This window comes from Symphalangus syndactylus, chromosome 4 (genome assembly GCF_028878055.3).
Source record: "Symphalangus syndactylus isolate Jambi chromosome 4, NHGRI_mSymSyn1-v2.1_pri, whole genome shotgun sequence".
Lineage (NCBI taxonomy): Eukaryota > Metazoa > Chordata > Mammalia > Primates > Hylobatidae > Symphalangus > Symphalangus syndactylus.
Window position 1 is genome coordinate 18,217,704 of NC_072426.2, and position 17,116 is coordinate 18,234,819.

General features: G+C 39.2%; 1 pseudogene; it reads right to left on the minus strand.

Moving 5' to 3' along the window:
* Positions 1-17,116, minus strand: part of LOC129480433 (ADP/ATP translocase 2-like) — a 58,969-nt pseudogene that overhangs the window by 13,348 nt on the left and 28,505 nt on the right.

A 17,116-nucleotide genomic window follows, 5' to 3' on the forward strand; every position in this document is an offset into this window, starting at 1 on the left:
TTCAGGTACACCAATCAGACGTAGGTTTGGTCTTTTCACATAGTCCCAAATTTCTTGGAGGCTTTGTTCATTTCTTTTTATTCTTTTTTCTCTAAACTTCCCTTCTCTCTTCATTTCATTCATTTCATCTTCTATCAGCGATACCCTTTCTTCCAGTTGATCGCATCTGCTACTGAGGCTTCTGCATTCTTCGCGTAGTTCTCGAAACTTGGCTTTCAGCTCCATCATCTCCTTTAAGCCCTTCTCTCCATTGGTTATTCTAGTTATCCATTCTTCTAATTTTTTTTCAAAGTTTTTAACTTCTTTGCTATTGTTTTGAATTTCCTCTCATAGCTCAGAGTAGTTTGATCGTCTGAAGCCTTCTTCTCTCAACTCATCAAAGTCATCCTCCATCCAGCTTTGTTCCGTTGCTGGTGAGGAACTGCGTTCCTTTGGAGGAGGAGAGGTGCTCTGTTTTTTAGAGTTTCCAGTTTTTTTGGTCTGTTTTTTCCCCATCTTTGTGGTTTTGTCTACTTTTTGTCTTCGATGATGGTGATGTACAGATGGGTTTTTGGTGTGGATGTCCTTTCTGTTTGTTAATTTTCCTTCTACCAGACAAGACCCTCAGCTGCAGGTCTGTTGGAGTTTACTAGAGGTCCACTCCAGACCCTGTTTGGCTGGGTGTCAGCACCGGTGGCTGCAGAACAGCAGATTTTCGTGAGACCACAAATTCAGCTGTCTGATAGTTCCTCTGAAAGTTTTGTCTCAGAGGAGTACCCGGTTGAATGAGGTGTCAGTCTGTCCCTACTGGGGGGGTGCCTCCCAGTTAGGCTGCTCAGGGGTGAGGGACCCACTTTAGGAGGCAGTCTGTCCGTTCTCAGATCTCCAGCTGCGTGCTGGGAGAACCACTACTCTCTTCAAAGCTGTCAGTCAGACAGGGACATTTAAGGCTGTGGAGGTTCTCGCTGAGTTTTTGGTTGTCTGTGCCCTGCCCCCAGAGGTGGAGCCTACAGAGGCAGGCAGGCCTCCTTGAGCTGTGGTGGGCTCCACCCAGTTCGAGCTTCCTGGCTGCTTTGTTTACCTAAGCAAGCCTGGGCAATGGCGGGCGCCCCTCCCCCAGCCTCGTTGCCGCCTTGCAGCGTGATCTCAGACTGCTGTGCTAGCAATCAGCGAGACTCCGTGGGCATAGGACCCTCCGAGCCAGGTGCGGGACACAATCTCCTAGTGTGCCGTTTTCCAGGCCCGTTGGAAAAGCGCAGAATTAGGACGGGACTGACCCGATATTCCAGGTGCCGTCTGTTTTCCCTTTCTTTGACTAGGAAAGGGAACTCCCTGACCCCTTGCGCTTCCCGAGTGAGGCAATGCCTCGCCCTGCTTCGGCTCGCGCACAGTGCGCTTCACCGACTGTCCTGCACCCACTGTTAGGCACTCCCTAGTGAGATGAAACCGGTACCTCAAGCAGAAATGCAGAAATCACCCGTCTTCTGTGTCGCTGGGGCTGGGAGCTGGAGACCGGAGCTGTTCCTATTCGGCCATCTTGGCTCCACCCCCCCCAGTAGGATTTTAACTGAAAGTATATAAAGACATATTTGTCTTTAGTTGGTTGTTTTTGTTTGGGTCATTTTGAGTGTGTTCCTTAAGACAAATCAAAGAGAAACCTAGGCTGTCATTTTAGTGGGGTTTCTAAAGGGAGTAGAGGTAAAATGGAGATTTTTAAAACAGACTTGCATCCAATCCTTTTTTTTTTAAGTCCTACCTGTATCCTACTTCCAGAATAACAGGGGTCAAGAACCCTGAAGCTTTGCAGATTCTGCAATGGCAATTATTGTGCTTCTAAATTTTTCCCACTAATGGCTTTATTCAGATTTCACGGATCTGCTAAATCAGTTACCACACAACCATCCACCATTCAGATTCCACTACCTTCTCCCCTCTCATCCCTTTGCCCTGTAGCGTTTCCACTTCCCCCACCACTTTCTCTTCCCTTCAATCCCTGACAGTTGTTTGAGAGTTTCTGGGAGAATGTAGAGTTGAGTATGTGTGTTTAATTCTCCATTTTTACCACCGGCCCACTCTTAACTTTCTACAAGCATATCTCTGAAAGAAATCAGGTATTCACTCGGAAATCAGATTAATCAAGTATTTATTTGGTAATGGAAGAAAAACCATGCTCTTTTTTCCCAGCAGGACTGATTGTTCCTGGAAACTCTAACCAGTGGACAGCAACACACTAATTGGCTTAGCCTATATGCCAAGTTTATTTAAGCTGGGTTGAGGGTATTACCAGCGACTGAGTCAGGCTCAAGTATAATAAATGGTTCCAGGGGGATACCAAAATTTTGCTCTTTGAGGCCTGTTTAAACGTAGCTTTCCTCTCAGGAGTAGGGCGAGAAGAATCTAAGGCACCCTACCAGCTCCCCCAAAAAGCAGAACTTTGATGCTTTTGTGAGGCCAAAATAAACAAGGCATGACAGCAGTTCTTTATGCCTTTCCCTCTTCTCGTGGCTGAGAAGAAAAGATATACAGTAATGTAATGACATGCCTTTTGGACTTGCCCTTTTGCAACTGATGTTTAATATGCACTGGTTGCTACTGCTGCGCTTTCTCAGATTTTTCATATTACACTTGTACCTCAAGGTGATTGTTCACAACTGACATAGTTTTAGAAATACTTTTTAATTATGATTTAAAAGATAATAGTTATAAGAACTTTACTAATTTAGGCTGTGGATTCTTATCTATAGCTGAACAAAATTACACTCTAATTTCCTTCAAAACTTGTAATTTAGCACAGAATCAAATCTTTCCTTTCATCTTCAGATCTTCTGCCTAGTTTCCAAATCCCTAGAGATCAATCTAATCCTCTAAGATTCTCTTCCTTTTAACTCTTTCCTTTTCGGGATCTCAGATCATGAACCCTCTTTTCAAAACCTATTGTCGAGGGACTGGCATCAAATCTAGGACAACATTTAAAATGTTGAACAATTGATCTAATGACCACTGACTTAGGAGATTTTGTTTCTGTATTCATCACAGGTGCCCCTGTATCTTTGGAAAATACCTTAACCCCAGCTTTTCTTTGTAAATGAAAATTATAGTATTTGTAATCAGTGTCTTTATGCAGAGGAAGCGTGTATAGAAAGAAAACATATATAAAGGTATCAGTGTGTACTATTGTTCCCAGTTTTCTACGGTTAGTACTGAAATAGTATGAAAAAGAGAATAAAATAAAAGTGAAAGGAGAAACAAGAAAAAAGAGAATAATGAGAATTATATACAAGAATATACAGTGATTCTTTTAGAGGGAAATGTAGACATAGATTTCTTCAAGAAGCTTCTGCCCAAATAAGTGATATAGGGAAAATCGTCATGAAGTATATATAACGAGCTTAATAGAAAAACCAACAAAGCAGTGAATAAAAATAAAAGGAAGACTTTGTTATCTCAGTTGGAGAAAATGAGAAGTGAGACGTTTATTTTGTAGAAATATTATTTTAAACAAGCCTTAAAAAGATATTTTTTAATGTTCAGAAAAGAAATGTCATGCTGCTGTATTTATGCCTTAAAAAAATCATCTGCTTGGCTTTTTAAAAATTGAACCTGCACTTGTTTCAACATTATATCCCCCTTGAAGCCTTTCCCAATTTCCAAAACAAAATTAATTACTCTCCCCTTAAGGTCTCATAGGACTTTGAAGTTACTTGTCTTGTAGCAGTGTAGTTAACATTTTCTGTGTTATTCCTCCCCCTTAGGACGTGAGCTGCTCTAGGAAAAAAGTAATATGGCTTATTCTTTTAAGCCCAGGGCTGAGATCCATAATACGAATAAAAGAGAATGTTCTTTTTTATTCTCTTCCACTATGTATTGCCTATTTAAGGTGGACATTTAACTGGACATTCAAACTTGTTTATGATAATGTCTCTTCACACTCATTTACAAGATACCCTTTCTTTTACTTAAGATGTAAGCTCTTTCTAAAATTCTAATTCCATTACACCAAATATATATTTTATATAAAATAAAATGGCAATAATATCTATCTGCATTTGGTGATGATGTTTATCTTCCATATAAGCAGACAGAATTTCTTCATCAGTGTATTACTATAACACAGTTAAATGCCTTAGTAGAATTTTTAAAAAGTCACCTGTACCTGACTGCAAGTTGTTTCCACGCAGGACTTGGCCAATGACAATACCCTGTTTCACTGAGTAGTTTTGTAAATTTGAGGTATGTCTTGTCAGAAACCAGAGGAAAAAAAATATATAATTATTCCAAACTTTCAAGACACAGTTGACTCTTTTACAACCTCCCCTTACTCCCCAAATAATTGTCTAGATGAAAGGAATAAAAACAGTAGGGTGGTTTTGTTTTGTTTTGCTTTGAGATGCTTGAGTTAATCACTCAAGGGAGAAAAGAAAGTAAATGATACAGTATAACTCCACTGACAAAGGGACAAAGTATGGGTTAGGCTATAGATCTGAAGATTTCCTGTTTGGTTCCCATTTCAACACTTCTGTCATTAACTGTATACCTTTGCCCATAACATTTTAATCTCTCTTAGACTAAAAAATACACAGGACAATACGATAGCCAATCCTCTTTCCAATACTTCTGCAGTGCTCCCACCTTATAACAAAGCCTTTTTCTATTTCCGTAAACAAAGTACATTGGTTGGGATTAAATCCTGACCCACCCCATACAGAATTCCAGTCTACACCAAGTAGTACTGCAGGGAAGCTCTAGCATGCATGCGTACATAATCACACTCCATGCCCTCAGGGTTGGAAATGTGGTTATATCTGATGATATAAAGCAGCTTTGAGCTGGTGATAGGTTAACATTAAAAGGATTAAGGCTTGCTTTGACATGGGCTGACATACAAAAATTAGATTTAATGCTAACAGCTGGAATGCTGAAGAAAATAAAGAGTAAGTAAGGGAAAGACAAATGGAGTTAAATTAGAGCAAGTGGGTGTTAAAGGCGCGCCCAGGATTATTTTCAACTCAGTTTTAAAATGTTTCAGTCAATGTCTAAAAAAGGTAGAGTTGGCATTAATTCTCATCAATGATTATAAAATATAGAAAAAAAAAGTCTCAGGTGGAAATTTTCATCTTGCGAGGTAAGTATTGTACCACTGCAAACTTTTTTTAAAGAGAAGTGACTAATCCTGGAGCTTTTTAAGTGCTTTCAGCTTCACCACACTTGAAAAACATGCTAATATTTTAAAATCTAGAAGACCTGTTAAGTCTCAGGAGGCAGATTTATTTTTCTCTCAGCATATTAGCCAGAAAATTAACTTAACAGGTCTGAGCCACACAGGTTTACCTTGATTACAGAGCTTTTGATAGCTGACGTGGAGTGCACCTCAAGGTATATTTGCTGAGCTGCAGGTGGTTGATAAGAACCAGGACATAAGTATGCACAAATTCCATTTCACCTATATACCTCTGCGCTCCGTGGACTACCTGTGTCAGAGTCATGGGGCTAAGGGTAGGGCTTATTAAAAACGCAACTTTTTTGCCTCCACTCCAGACCTACTGCAGCAGAAACTCTGAGAGTGGTGCTTAGCAACAAGCACCCCAAGTGATTCTCATGCTTACCAAAGTTTGAGAACCATTGACCTATTTTCTGACTATTCTCAATATTCTCTACAGCCGATCTCTCATCTTATTTTTACTGGAAAAAAAAAAAAACGAAACAAACAAACAAAAAAACATGCTTGCTAAACATTGTCTTTCTCTGGCTTGGGTGGTGGGCATTACTAAAGTTTGAGGTCTTCACTTTAGAAAGTCTGGTAGATGAGACAAACATGAAAACAAAATGTGCCCATGATGCTGACTTTGCCTGAAGTGCCACCATCATCCCTTCCCCATATAGCCCTGCTAAATTCCTTCCTTTTCATTCTCAAGACTCAGTTGCTATAGCTCCTCCTACTGACTCTGAAAGCAGAGATCATTATCTCCTCCTTTGGGCCATTATTTCATATTACTGTGAAATTGACAAACCATAGAAGTGCCATTACAGTGTGACTGAAACTGTCTCCTCTGTAAAACTGCTCACTTGAGGGCAAAGAGAAAATTTCTTATTATTTTATCCCCAATTCCTAGGTGAGTGTGTGGAACAGAATTAATGTTCCATCATTCTTGGTGAATGCATAAGTGATAAAGAGAGTCCACAGGATGTGGGGAGGTGATTAAACTTTGAAAGCAGCATGAATTGTGGTGAGATACTAAAATTAAAACATAATACAATAATCTTCAAAAGTTATAGAGACCCATATTGCCTATAGCAAACACTTTACTGGATATTGGTAAATTTGCCCCTTCTATGATAAATTAAAGGGTGAATCTGGGAAGTTCAAGAACGGAAGACAGAAGCTGGATTTCCTTCCCTTTGGTGGCTCTGGAGGCTTGGGACGGGCAATTAATTAGCTGTTGGTTAACTCAGTTCCATTAAGAATGCTTATTTTTACTTTCAGCTATTACCATCTTAAAGTCTCTGACAAGTATAAGGATAAAGATTCGTGGGTCTCTTTAACAATTATTTGATGCACATGGTTATGTGCGTAAAACATAGAATGTCTTTTATGCTTTTAGAATTGAAAGTCTAATATCTTTAATTCCAGATGCTAATCCATCTAGTTTTACAAATTCCTCTATCTCTGGGCTTTACAGACTATAGATTATATTTTATACTGGTAAGTATCATTAAAATGCTGATAAATTATCATGTCATGGATTCTAAGATTTACTTTTTTAAATACTTCACATGGCAGAATTCAGGATTGTCTTAAAACTGATGATGTCTTATTTTAAATGAAATATTGTAGCTTTATTCCTATCAATAGTAACACTAAACAACTACAAGGAATATCAAATGCTATAGCTAAAGCTTGTAAAAATATATAATTAAATATATACTTAGCACATAAAGAATTTGCTTGTAAGAGAATTGAAAAACAAAATTAACGAATTTCTGTATTTAAATCCTTCAGGAGTAATAAAGAAGACACAGCACTTTATTTCTTAAGCTATGAAACAGACCTCAAAGTTTAATGTATATCTTTATCTTTTCCTTTCTCACCTGAAGCTATGACTTTGTGAATTGTATGTCTTCAGAAATTAAAGACTGACTGAATGTTTATTCTAAATCATGCACATAGAGAAGTACTCTTTGGGCTAAGGAATGTAACTTACGTTAGAAATACAAGCATACCTTGGAGATACTGCAGGTTTGGTTCTAGACCACCACAATAAATTGCAATAAAGAGAGTTACACAATTTTTTTAGTTCTCTAGTGCATATAAAATTTATGTTTATACTATACTGTAGTCTATTAACTGTGCAATAGCACTATGTCTAAAAATAATTTGCATACAGTAATTTAAAAATACTTTATTGCTAAAAAATTCTAACCATCATCTGAGCCTTCAACAAACTGTAATTTGTTTTACTGGTGGAGATTCTTGCCTTGATGCTCATAACTGCTGACTGTTCAGGGAGGAGGTTGCTGAAGGCTGGGGTGGCTGTGGCAATTTCTTAAAATAAGCCATCAGTGAAGTTGGCTGCATTGATTGATTTTTTTTTCGCAAAAACTTTATCTGTAGCATGTGATGCTGTTTGATAGCATCTTACTCACAATAGAACTTTCAAAACTGAAGTCAATCCTCTCAAACTCTACCACTGTTTGATTATAAGTTTGTGTAATATTCTAAATTCTGTTGCCATTTCAATAATGGTCACAGCATCTTCATTAGGAGCAGATTCCCATCTCAAGAAACCACTTGCTTATCCATAAGAAGCAACTCCTTATCCATTCATGATTTCTTATGAGATTGCAGCAATTAAGTCACATCTTTAGGCTCCACTTTTCTAATGATCTTGCTATTTCCATCAAATCTTCAGTTACTTCTTCCACTGAAGTGTTGAACCCCTCAAAGTCATCAGTGAGGATTGGAATCAACTTCTTCCAAACTCCTGCAAATGTTGATATTTTTACCTCCTCCCACGAGTCACAAATGTTCTTAATGGCATCTAGAATGGTGAACCTCTTCCAAGAGGTTTTTAATGTACTTTATCCAAATCCAACAGGTATGGCAGTTATAGTCTTATGAAATGTGTTTCTTAAATAATAAGACTTGGAAGTCAAAACTACTACTTGATTCATGGGCTGCAGAATGGATGTTGTGTTAGCAGGCATGAAAACAACATTCATCTCTTTGTATATCTTCATCAGAGCTCTTTGGTGACCAGGTAAGCAATAATATTTTGAAAGGAGTCTTGTTTTCTGAGCAGTAGGTCTCAACAGTGGGCTTAAAGTATTCAGTAAACCATGCTGTAAACAGAAGTGCTGTCATCCAGGCTTTGTTGTTCCATTGATAGAACCCAGGCAGAATTGATTTAACATAATCCTTAAAGACTTTAGCATTTTTGGAATGGCAAATGAGCATTGGCTTCCACTTAAAGTCACCAGTTGCATTAACTCCCAACAAGAGAGTTAGCCTATCCTTTGAAGCTTTAAGTCAGGCACTGACTTCTCCTTTCTAACAATGACAGTCCTAGATGGTATCTTCTTCCAATAGAAGGCTGTTTCAACTCCATTGAAAGCTAGGTGGCCTTTTTGTTAGTTGGCTTTAAAGAAGAAGTAGCTGATTTGTCCAGACCCTCACTCTTAACCTCTGTGATCTACAGTCCTCTACAGCCATTTCCTGTGAACCAAGGTAGGGAGTAAATTTGATCTGCCTCCAACAATGAGGAGGAGGAGGTTGTGACTGGTGAGTTTTTCTCTTTAGTGAAGGCAACAGAGCACAAGTGCCGAACAGGGAAATGAATGTAGGGCCAGAAGGTGTTTCTTGTCAACCTTTCTTTTTATTTTTAAGCCCATGGAAAGAAACATGATTGTGGTCTTTCTACAAGTAGAGGTGTACCCACTGGTTCAAAATATCTTCAGAATGAACACAAACACATCCTTAAAACTCTTCTGGCTTCAATTTATGGGAAGGAGCATTATGAAAGTAAACAACTTGGCAGTTTTATAAAAAGTACTCAGAAAAATAATTCTTTGTGTCTCAATTGGGTACATTTTAAAACTGATGTTGATGAAATATGAAAACAAGTAAATGAGTAAAATTTTGAGACAATCAGCATACCTTTTATTTTCTATAAAATAAATATGGTTGACTTGAACAACACAGTATTGAAGCGCATGGGTCCGCTTATATGCAGATTTTTTTCAATAAATCTATTGGAAAAATTTCTGGAGATATGTGACAATTTGAAAAAAATAGATGAGTCTTACAGCCAAAAATATTGAAAAAATTAAGAAAATTTAGATATGTCACAAATGCAAAAAATGTTACTAAATATTATTCTACTAGTCACTTACTACCATAAAACATACACAGATCTTATATAAAAAGTCAAGATTTACCAAAACTTATGCACATACAGCCTCACAGGGTACCATTTGCAGTTGAGAGAAATGTAAGCAAACATAAAGATGCAGTATTAAATCATAATTACATAAATTAACTGTAGCATATACTGTACTACTGTCATAACTTCATAGCCATCTCCCCTTGCCACTGTGGTGAGCTCAAGGGTTGTATCTGCTTAAGACACCATGCGATGCTAATCATTTCCACATGAGCACTTCATCTTTCCAGTAAACTACATATCCCAATAAAGAGTGATCCTCACAGTTTTTGCATATTTTTTAATCGTGGTTAGTGCAATACCATAAACCTTGAATAATACCATGGGACTAACATGAAGTGCCACTAGTGGTGGTGGAAGTGCTCCCAAGAAGCAGAGAAAAAGTGGCATTATAAGAAAAAGTTAAGGGGGCAGCTCCAAGATGGCTGAATAGGAACAGCCCCAGTCTACAGCTCCCAGTGTGAGCAATGCAGAAGACGGATGATTTCTGCATTTCCAACTGAGGTACCGGGTTCATCTCACTGGGGCTTGTAGGACAGTGGGTGCAGGAGAGTGGGTGCAGCCCACTGAGCATGAGCTGCAACAGGGTGCATCGCATCACCCAGGAAGTGCAAGGGGTCAGGGAATTCCCTTTCCTAGCCAAGGGAAGCTGTGACAGACAGCACCTGGAAAATCAGGTCACTCCCACCCTAATACTGCACTTTTCCAACAGTCTTAGCAAATGGCACAACAGGAGATTATATCCTGTGCCTGGCTCAGAGGGTCTCACGCCCACGGAGCCTTGCTCGTTGCTAGCACAGCAGTCTGAGATCGAACTGCAAGGCAGCAGCAAGGCTGGGGGAGGGGCTCCTGCCTTTGCTGAGACTTGAGTAGGTAAACAAAGCAGCCAGGAAGCTTGAACTGAGTGGAGCCCACTGCAGCTCAAGGAGGCCTGCCTGCCTCTGTAGACTCCACCTCTGGGGGCAGAGCATAGCTGAACAAAGGCAGCAGAAACCTCTGCAGACATAAATGTCCCTGTCTGACAGCTTTGAAGAGAGTAGTGGTTCTCCTAGCACAGAGTTTGAGATCTGACAACAGACAGACTGCCTCCTCAAGTGGGTCCCTGAGCCCTGAGTAGCCTAACTGGGAGGCACCCCCAAGAAGGGGCAGACTGACACCGCACATGGCTGGGTACCCCTCTGAGATGAAGCTACCAGAGGAAGAATCAGGCAGCAACATTTGCTGTTCAGCAATATTTGCTGTTCTGCAGCCTCTGCAGATGATACCCAGCCAAACAGCGTCTGGAGTGGACCTCCAGCAAACTCCAACAGACCTGCAGCTGAGGGTCCTGACTGTTAGAAGGAAAACTAACAAACAGAAAGGACATCCACACCAAAACCCCATCTATACATCACCATCATCAAAGACCAAAGGTAGGTAAAAACCACAAAGATGGGGAAAAAACAGACCAGAAAACCTGAAAATTCTAAAAATCAGAGCACCTCTCCCCCTCCAAAGGAATGCAGCTCCTCATCAGCAATGGAACAAAGCTGGACAGAGAATGACTTTGACAAGTTGAGAGAAGAATGCTTCAGATAATCAAACTTCTCCGAGCTAAAGGAGGAACTTCAAACGTATCGTGAAGCTAAAAACTTTGAAAAAAGATTGGATGAATGGCAAAGTAGAGTAACCAATGTAGAGAAGCCCTTAAATGACCTGATGGAGCTGAAAACCATGACACGAGAACTACGGGACAAATGCACAAGCTTCAGTAGCCAATTCGATCAACTGGAAGAAAGGGTATCAGTGATTGAAGATCCAATGAATGAAAGGAAGCCAGAAGAGAAGTTTAGAGAAAAAAGAGTAAAAAATGAACAAAGCCTCCAAGAAATATGGGACTATGTGAAAAGACCAAATCTACATCTGACTGGTGTACCTGAAAGTGATGGGGAGAATGGAACCAACTTGGAAAACACTCTGCAGGATATTATCCAGGAGAACTTCCCCAACCTAGAAAGGCAGGCCAACATTCAAATTCAGGAAATAAAAAGAACACCACAAAGATACTCCTCGAGAAGAGCAACTCCAAGACACATAATTGTCAGATTCACCAAAGTTGAAATGAAGGAAAAAATGTTAAGGGCAGCCAGAGAGAAAGGTCGGGTTACACACAAAGGGAAGCCCATCAGACTAACAGTGGATCTCTCAGCAGAAACTCTACAAGCCAGAAGAGAGTGGGGGCCAATATTCAACATTCTTACAGAAAAGTATTTTCAACCCAGAATTTCATATCCAGCCAAACTAAGCTTCATAAGTGAAGGAGAAATAAAATCCTTTACAGACAAGCAAATGCTGAGAGATTTTGTCACCACCAGGCCTGCCCTACAAGAACTCCTGAAGGAAGCACTAAACACGGAAAGGAACAAACAGTACCAGCCACTGCAAAAAGATGCCAAATTGTAAAGACCATCGAGGCTAGGAAGAAAATGCATCAACTAATGAGCAAAATAACCAGCTAACATCATAATGACAGGATCAAATTCACATATAACAATATTAACCTTAAATGTAAATGGGAGAAATGTTCAAATTAAAAGACACAGACTGGCAAATTGGATAAAGAGTCAAGATCCATCAGTGTGCTGTATTCAGGAGACTCATCTCACATGCAGAGCCACACATAGGCTCAAAATAAAGAGATGGATGAAGATCTACCAAGCAAACGGAAAACAAAAAAAGGCAGGGATTGCAATCCTAGTCTCTGATAAAACAGACCTTAAAACAACAAAGATGAAAAGAGACAAAGAAGGCCATTACATAATGGTAAAGGGATTAATTCAAAAAGAAGAGCTAACTATCCTAAATATATATGCACCCAATACAGGAGGACCCACGTTCATAAAGCAAGTCGTTAGAGACCTACAAAGAGACTTAGACTCCCACACAATAATAATGGGAGACTTTTACACCCCACTGTCAACATTAGACAGATCAATGAGACAGAAAGTTATCAAGGATATCCAGGATTTGAACTCAGCTCTGCACAAAGTGGACGTAACAGAGATCTACAGAACTCTCCACCCCAAATCAACAGAATATACATTCTTCTCAGCACCAGAGCACACTTATTCCAAAATTGACCACATAGTTGGAAGTAAAGCACTCCTCAGCAAATGTAAAAGAACAGAAATTATAACAAACTGTCTCTCAGCCCACAGTGCAATCAAACTAGAACTCAGGATTAAGAAACTCATTCAAAACTGCTCAACTACATAGAAACTGAACAACCTGCTCCTGAATGACTACTGGGTACATAACGAAATGAAGGCTGAAATAAAGATGTTCTTTGAAACCAATGAGAACAAAGACACAACATACCAGAATCTCTGGGACACATTTAAAGCAGTGTGTAGAGGGAAATTTATAGGACTAAATGCCCACAAGAGAAAGCAGGAAACATCTAAAATCGACACCCTAGCATCACAATTGAAAGAACTAGAAAAGCAAGAGCAAACACATTCAAAAGCTAACAGAAGGCAAGAAATGACTAAGATCAGAGCAGAACTGAAGGAGATAGAGGCACAAAAACCCCTTCAAAAAATCAATGAATCCAGGAGCTGGTTGTTTGAGAAGATCAACAAAATTGATAGACCACTAGCAAGACAAATAAAGAAGAAAAGAGAGAAGAATCAAATACACACAATAAAAAATGATAAAGAGGATATCACCACCGATCCCACAAAAACAGAAACTACCATCAGAGAATACTATAAACACCTCTGTGCAAATAAACTAGAAAATCTAGAAGAAATGGATAAATTCCTCAACACATACACCCTCCCAAGACTAAACCAGGAAAAAGTTGAGATCCTGAATAGACCAATAACAGGCTCTGAAATTGAGGCAATAATTAATATCCTACCAACCAAAAAAAGTCCAGGACCAGAGGGATTCACAGCTGAATTCTACCAAAGGTACAAGGAGGGGCTCATACTATTCCTTCTGAAACTATTTCAATCAATAGAAAAAGAGGGAATCCTCCTAAACTCATTTCATGAGGCCAGCATCATCTTGACACCAAAGCCTGGCAGAGACACAACAAAAAAAGAGAATTTTAGACCAATAGATCAATATCCCTGATGAATATTGATGCGAAAATCCTCAATAAAATACTGGCAAACTGAATCCAGTAGCACATCAAAAAGCATTTCCACCATGATCAAGTGGGCTTCTTCATCCCTGGGATGCAAGGCTGGTTCAACGTGTGCAAATCAATAAACATAATCCAGCATATAAACAGAACCAAAGACAAAAACCACATGATTATCTCAATAGATGCAGAAAAGGCCTTTGACAAAATTCAACAGCCCTTCATGCTAAAAACTCTCAATAAATTAGGTATTGATAAGACATATCTCAAAATAATAAGAGCTATTTATGACAAACCCACAGCCAATATCATACTGAATGGGCAAAAACTGGAAGCATTCCCTTTGAAAACTGGCACAAGACGGGGATGCCCTCTCTCACCACTCCTATTCAACATAGTGCTGGAAGTTCTGGTCAGGGCAATCAGGCAGGAGAAAGAAATAAAGGGTATTCAATTAGGGAAAGAGGAAGTCAAATTGTCCCTGTTTGCAGATGACATGATTGTATATCTAGAAAACCGCATCATCTCAGCCCCAAATCTCCTTAAGCTGATAAGTAACTTCAGCAGTCTCAGGATACAAAATCAATGCACAAAAATCACAAGCATTCTTAGACACCAATAACAGACAAACAGAGAGCCAAATCATGAGTGAACTCCCATTTGCAATTGCTTCAAAGAGAATAAAATATCTAGGAATACAACTTACAAGGGATGTGAAGGACCTCTTCAAGGAGAACTACAAAACACTGCACAATGAAACAAAAGAGGACACAAACAAATGGAAGAACATTCCATGCTCATGAGTAGGAAGAATCAATATCGTGAAAATGGCCATACTGCCCAAGGTAATTTATAGATTCAATGCCACCGTCATCAAGCTACCAATGACTTTCTTCACAGAGTTGGAAAAAACTACTTTAAAATTCACACGGAACCAAAAAAGAGCCTGCATTTCTAAGACAATCTTAAGCCAAAAGAACAAAGCTGGAGGCATCACACTACCTGACTTCAAACTATACTACAAGCCTACAGTAACCAAAACAGCATGGTACTGGTACCAAAACAGAGATATACATCAATGGAACAGAACAGAACCCTCAGAAATAATACTGCACATCTACAACCATCTGATCTTTGACAAACCTGACAAAAACAAGAAATGGGGAAACAATTCCCTATTTAATAAATGATGGTGCTGGGAAAACTGGCTAGCCATATGTAGAATGCTGAAACTGGATCCCTTCCTTACACTTTATACAAAAATTAATTCAAGATGGATTAAAAACTTAACTGTTAGACCTAAAGCCATAAAAACCCTAGAAGAAAACCTAGGCAATACCATTCAGGACATAGGCATGGGCAAGTACTTCATGACTAAAACACCAAAAGCAATGGCAACAAAAGACAAAATTGACAAATGGGATCTAATTAAACTAAAGAGCTTCTGCACAGCAAAAGAAACTACCATCAGAGTGAACAGGCAACCTACAGAATGGGAGAAAATTTTTGCAATCTACTCATCTGACAAAGAGCTAATATCCAGAATCTACAAAGAACCCAAACAAATTTACAAGAAAGAAACAAACGACCCCATCAACGAGTGGGCAAAGGATATGAACAGACACTTCTCAAAAGAAGACATTTATGCAGCCAAAAGACACATGAAAAAATGCTCATCATCACTGGCCATCCGAGAAATGCAAATCAAAACCACAATGAGATACCATCTCACACCAGTTAGAATGGCAATCATTAAAAACTCAGGAAACAACAGGTGCTGGAGAGGATGTGGAGAAATAGGGACACTTTTACACTGTTGGTGGAACTGTAAACTAGTTCAACCATTGTGGAAGTCAGTGTGGCGATTCCTCAGGGATCCAGAACTAGAAATACCATTTGACCTAGCCATCCCATTACTGGGTATATACCCAAAAGATTGTAAGTCATGCTGCTACAAAGACACATGCACAGATATGTTTATTGCAGCACTATTCACAATAGCAAAGACTTGGAACCAACCCAAGTGTCCGTCAATGATAGACTGGATTAAGAAAATGTGGCACTATACACCATGGAATACTATGCAGCCATAAAAAATGATGAGTTCATGTCCTTTGTAGGGACATGGATGAAGCTGGAAACCATCATTCTCAGCAAACTATCACAAGGACAAAAAACCAAACACCGCATGTTCTCACTCAGAGGTGGGAATTGAACAATGAGAACACTTGGTCACAGGAAAGGGAACATCACACACTGGGGCCTGTTGTAGGGTGTGAGTAGGGGGGAGGGATATCATTAGGAGATATACCTAATGTAAATGATGAGTTAATGGGTGCAGTACACCAACCTGGCACATGTATACATATGTAACAAACTTGCACATTGTGCACATGTACCCTAGAACTTAAAGTATAATTAAAAAAAAAAAGAAAAAAGAAAAAGTTGAATTGCTTGATATAGATACCATAGATTAAGGTCTGCCTTTGTGGTTTCCAGTCAATTAAAGATAAATCTAGCAAAAGAACCACTGTAAGAAAAAAAAGAAGAAAAAAATTTCACAAGTTTTTTGTGAAACTGTCACTGCAGCTATGCCAACAGGATAATACTTTGCACTTTTTGTGAAGTATTTTTTATCTTGTATTGAAAATGCAGCTTTATGTGGGTGCAGCATTGTTATAAGAAAGGCATACCTATCGGCTTAAATATGATTCAAGACAAAGTGAGGTCATTATATGAGAAAAAGGGAAAATAAAGTGAAGGATCTAAATCTAGAGACTTTAATGTCAGCAAGGGATGGTTTGACAATTTAAAAAAGACTTTTGGCCTTAAAAATGTGAAGATAGCAGGAGAAGCAACTTCTGCTGAACAAGAGGGTGCAGATGAGTCCCCAGACACCATTAAGAGAATCATTAAAGAGAAAAGGTATTTGCTTGAACCCGTTTTTAATGCAGACAAAAGTGCCCTATTTTGAAAAAATGCCATGAATGACATTAATTAGTAAGGAAGAGAAGTGAGCACCAGGATTGAAGGCAGGAATTGATAGGCTAACTCTACTGTTTTATACAAATGCAGTCAGGTTTATGATAAGGACTGCCTTTACCTATATAGCTGCTAACCCCCAAGATTTGAAGGGAAAAGATAAACATCAGCTGCTAGTCTTTTTTTGTACAACAATAAAGCCTGCACACTGAGAATCTTTTTCTGGACTGGTTCCACTGATGTTTTTTCCTGAAGTAAAGAAGCACCTTGCCAGTAGGAGACTGCCTTTTAATGTTCTTTTGATAGTGGACAAATTGAACAATGCCCCTGGTAACCCAGAACCTCATGAGTTCAATGCCAAAGGCATCAAAGTGGTCTACTCACCCCCCAAACACAACATCTCTAAATTCAGGGGGCATAAGGACCTTTAAGGCTCATTACACACAGTACTCTATGGGGAAAGGATTATCAACACTGTGGAAGAGAACTCTGACATGGAGAACATCATGAAAGTTTGGAAAGATTACACCATTGAGGATACCATTGTTATTATAGAAAAAACATGAAAACCATCAAGCCCGAAACAATA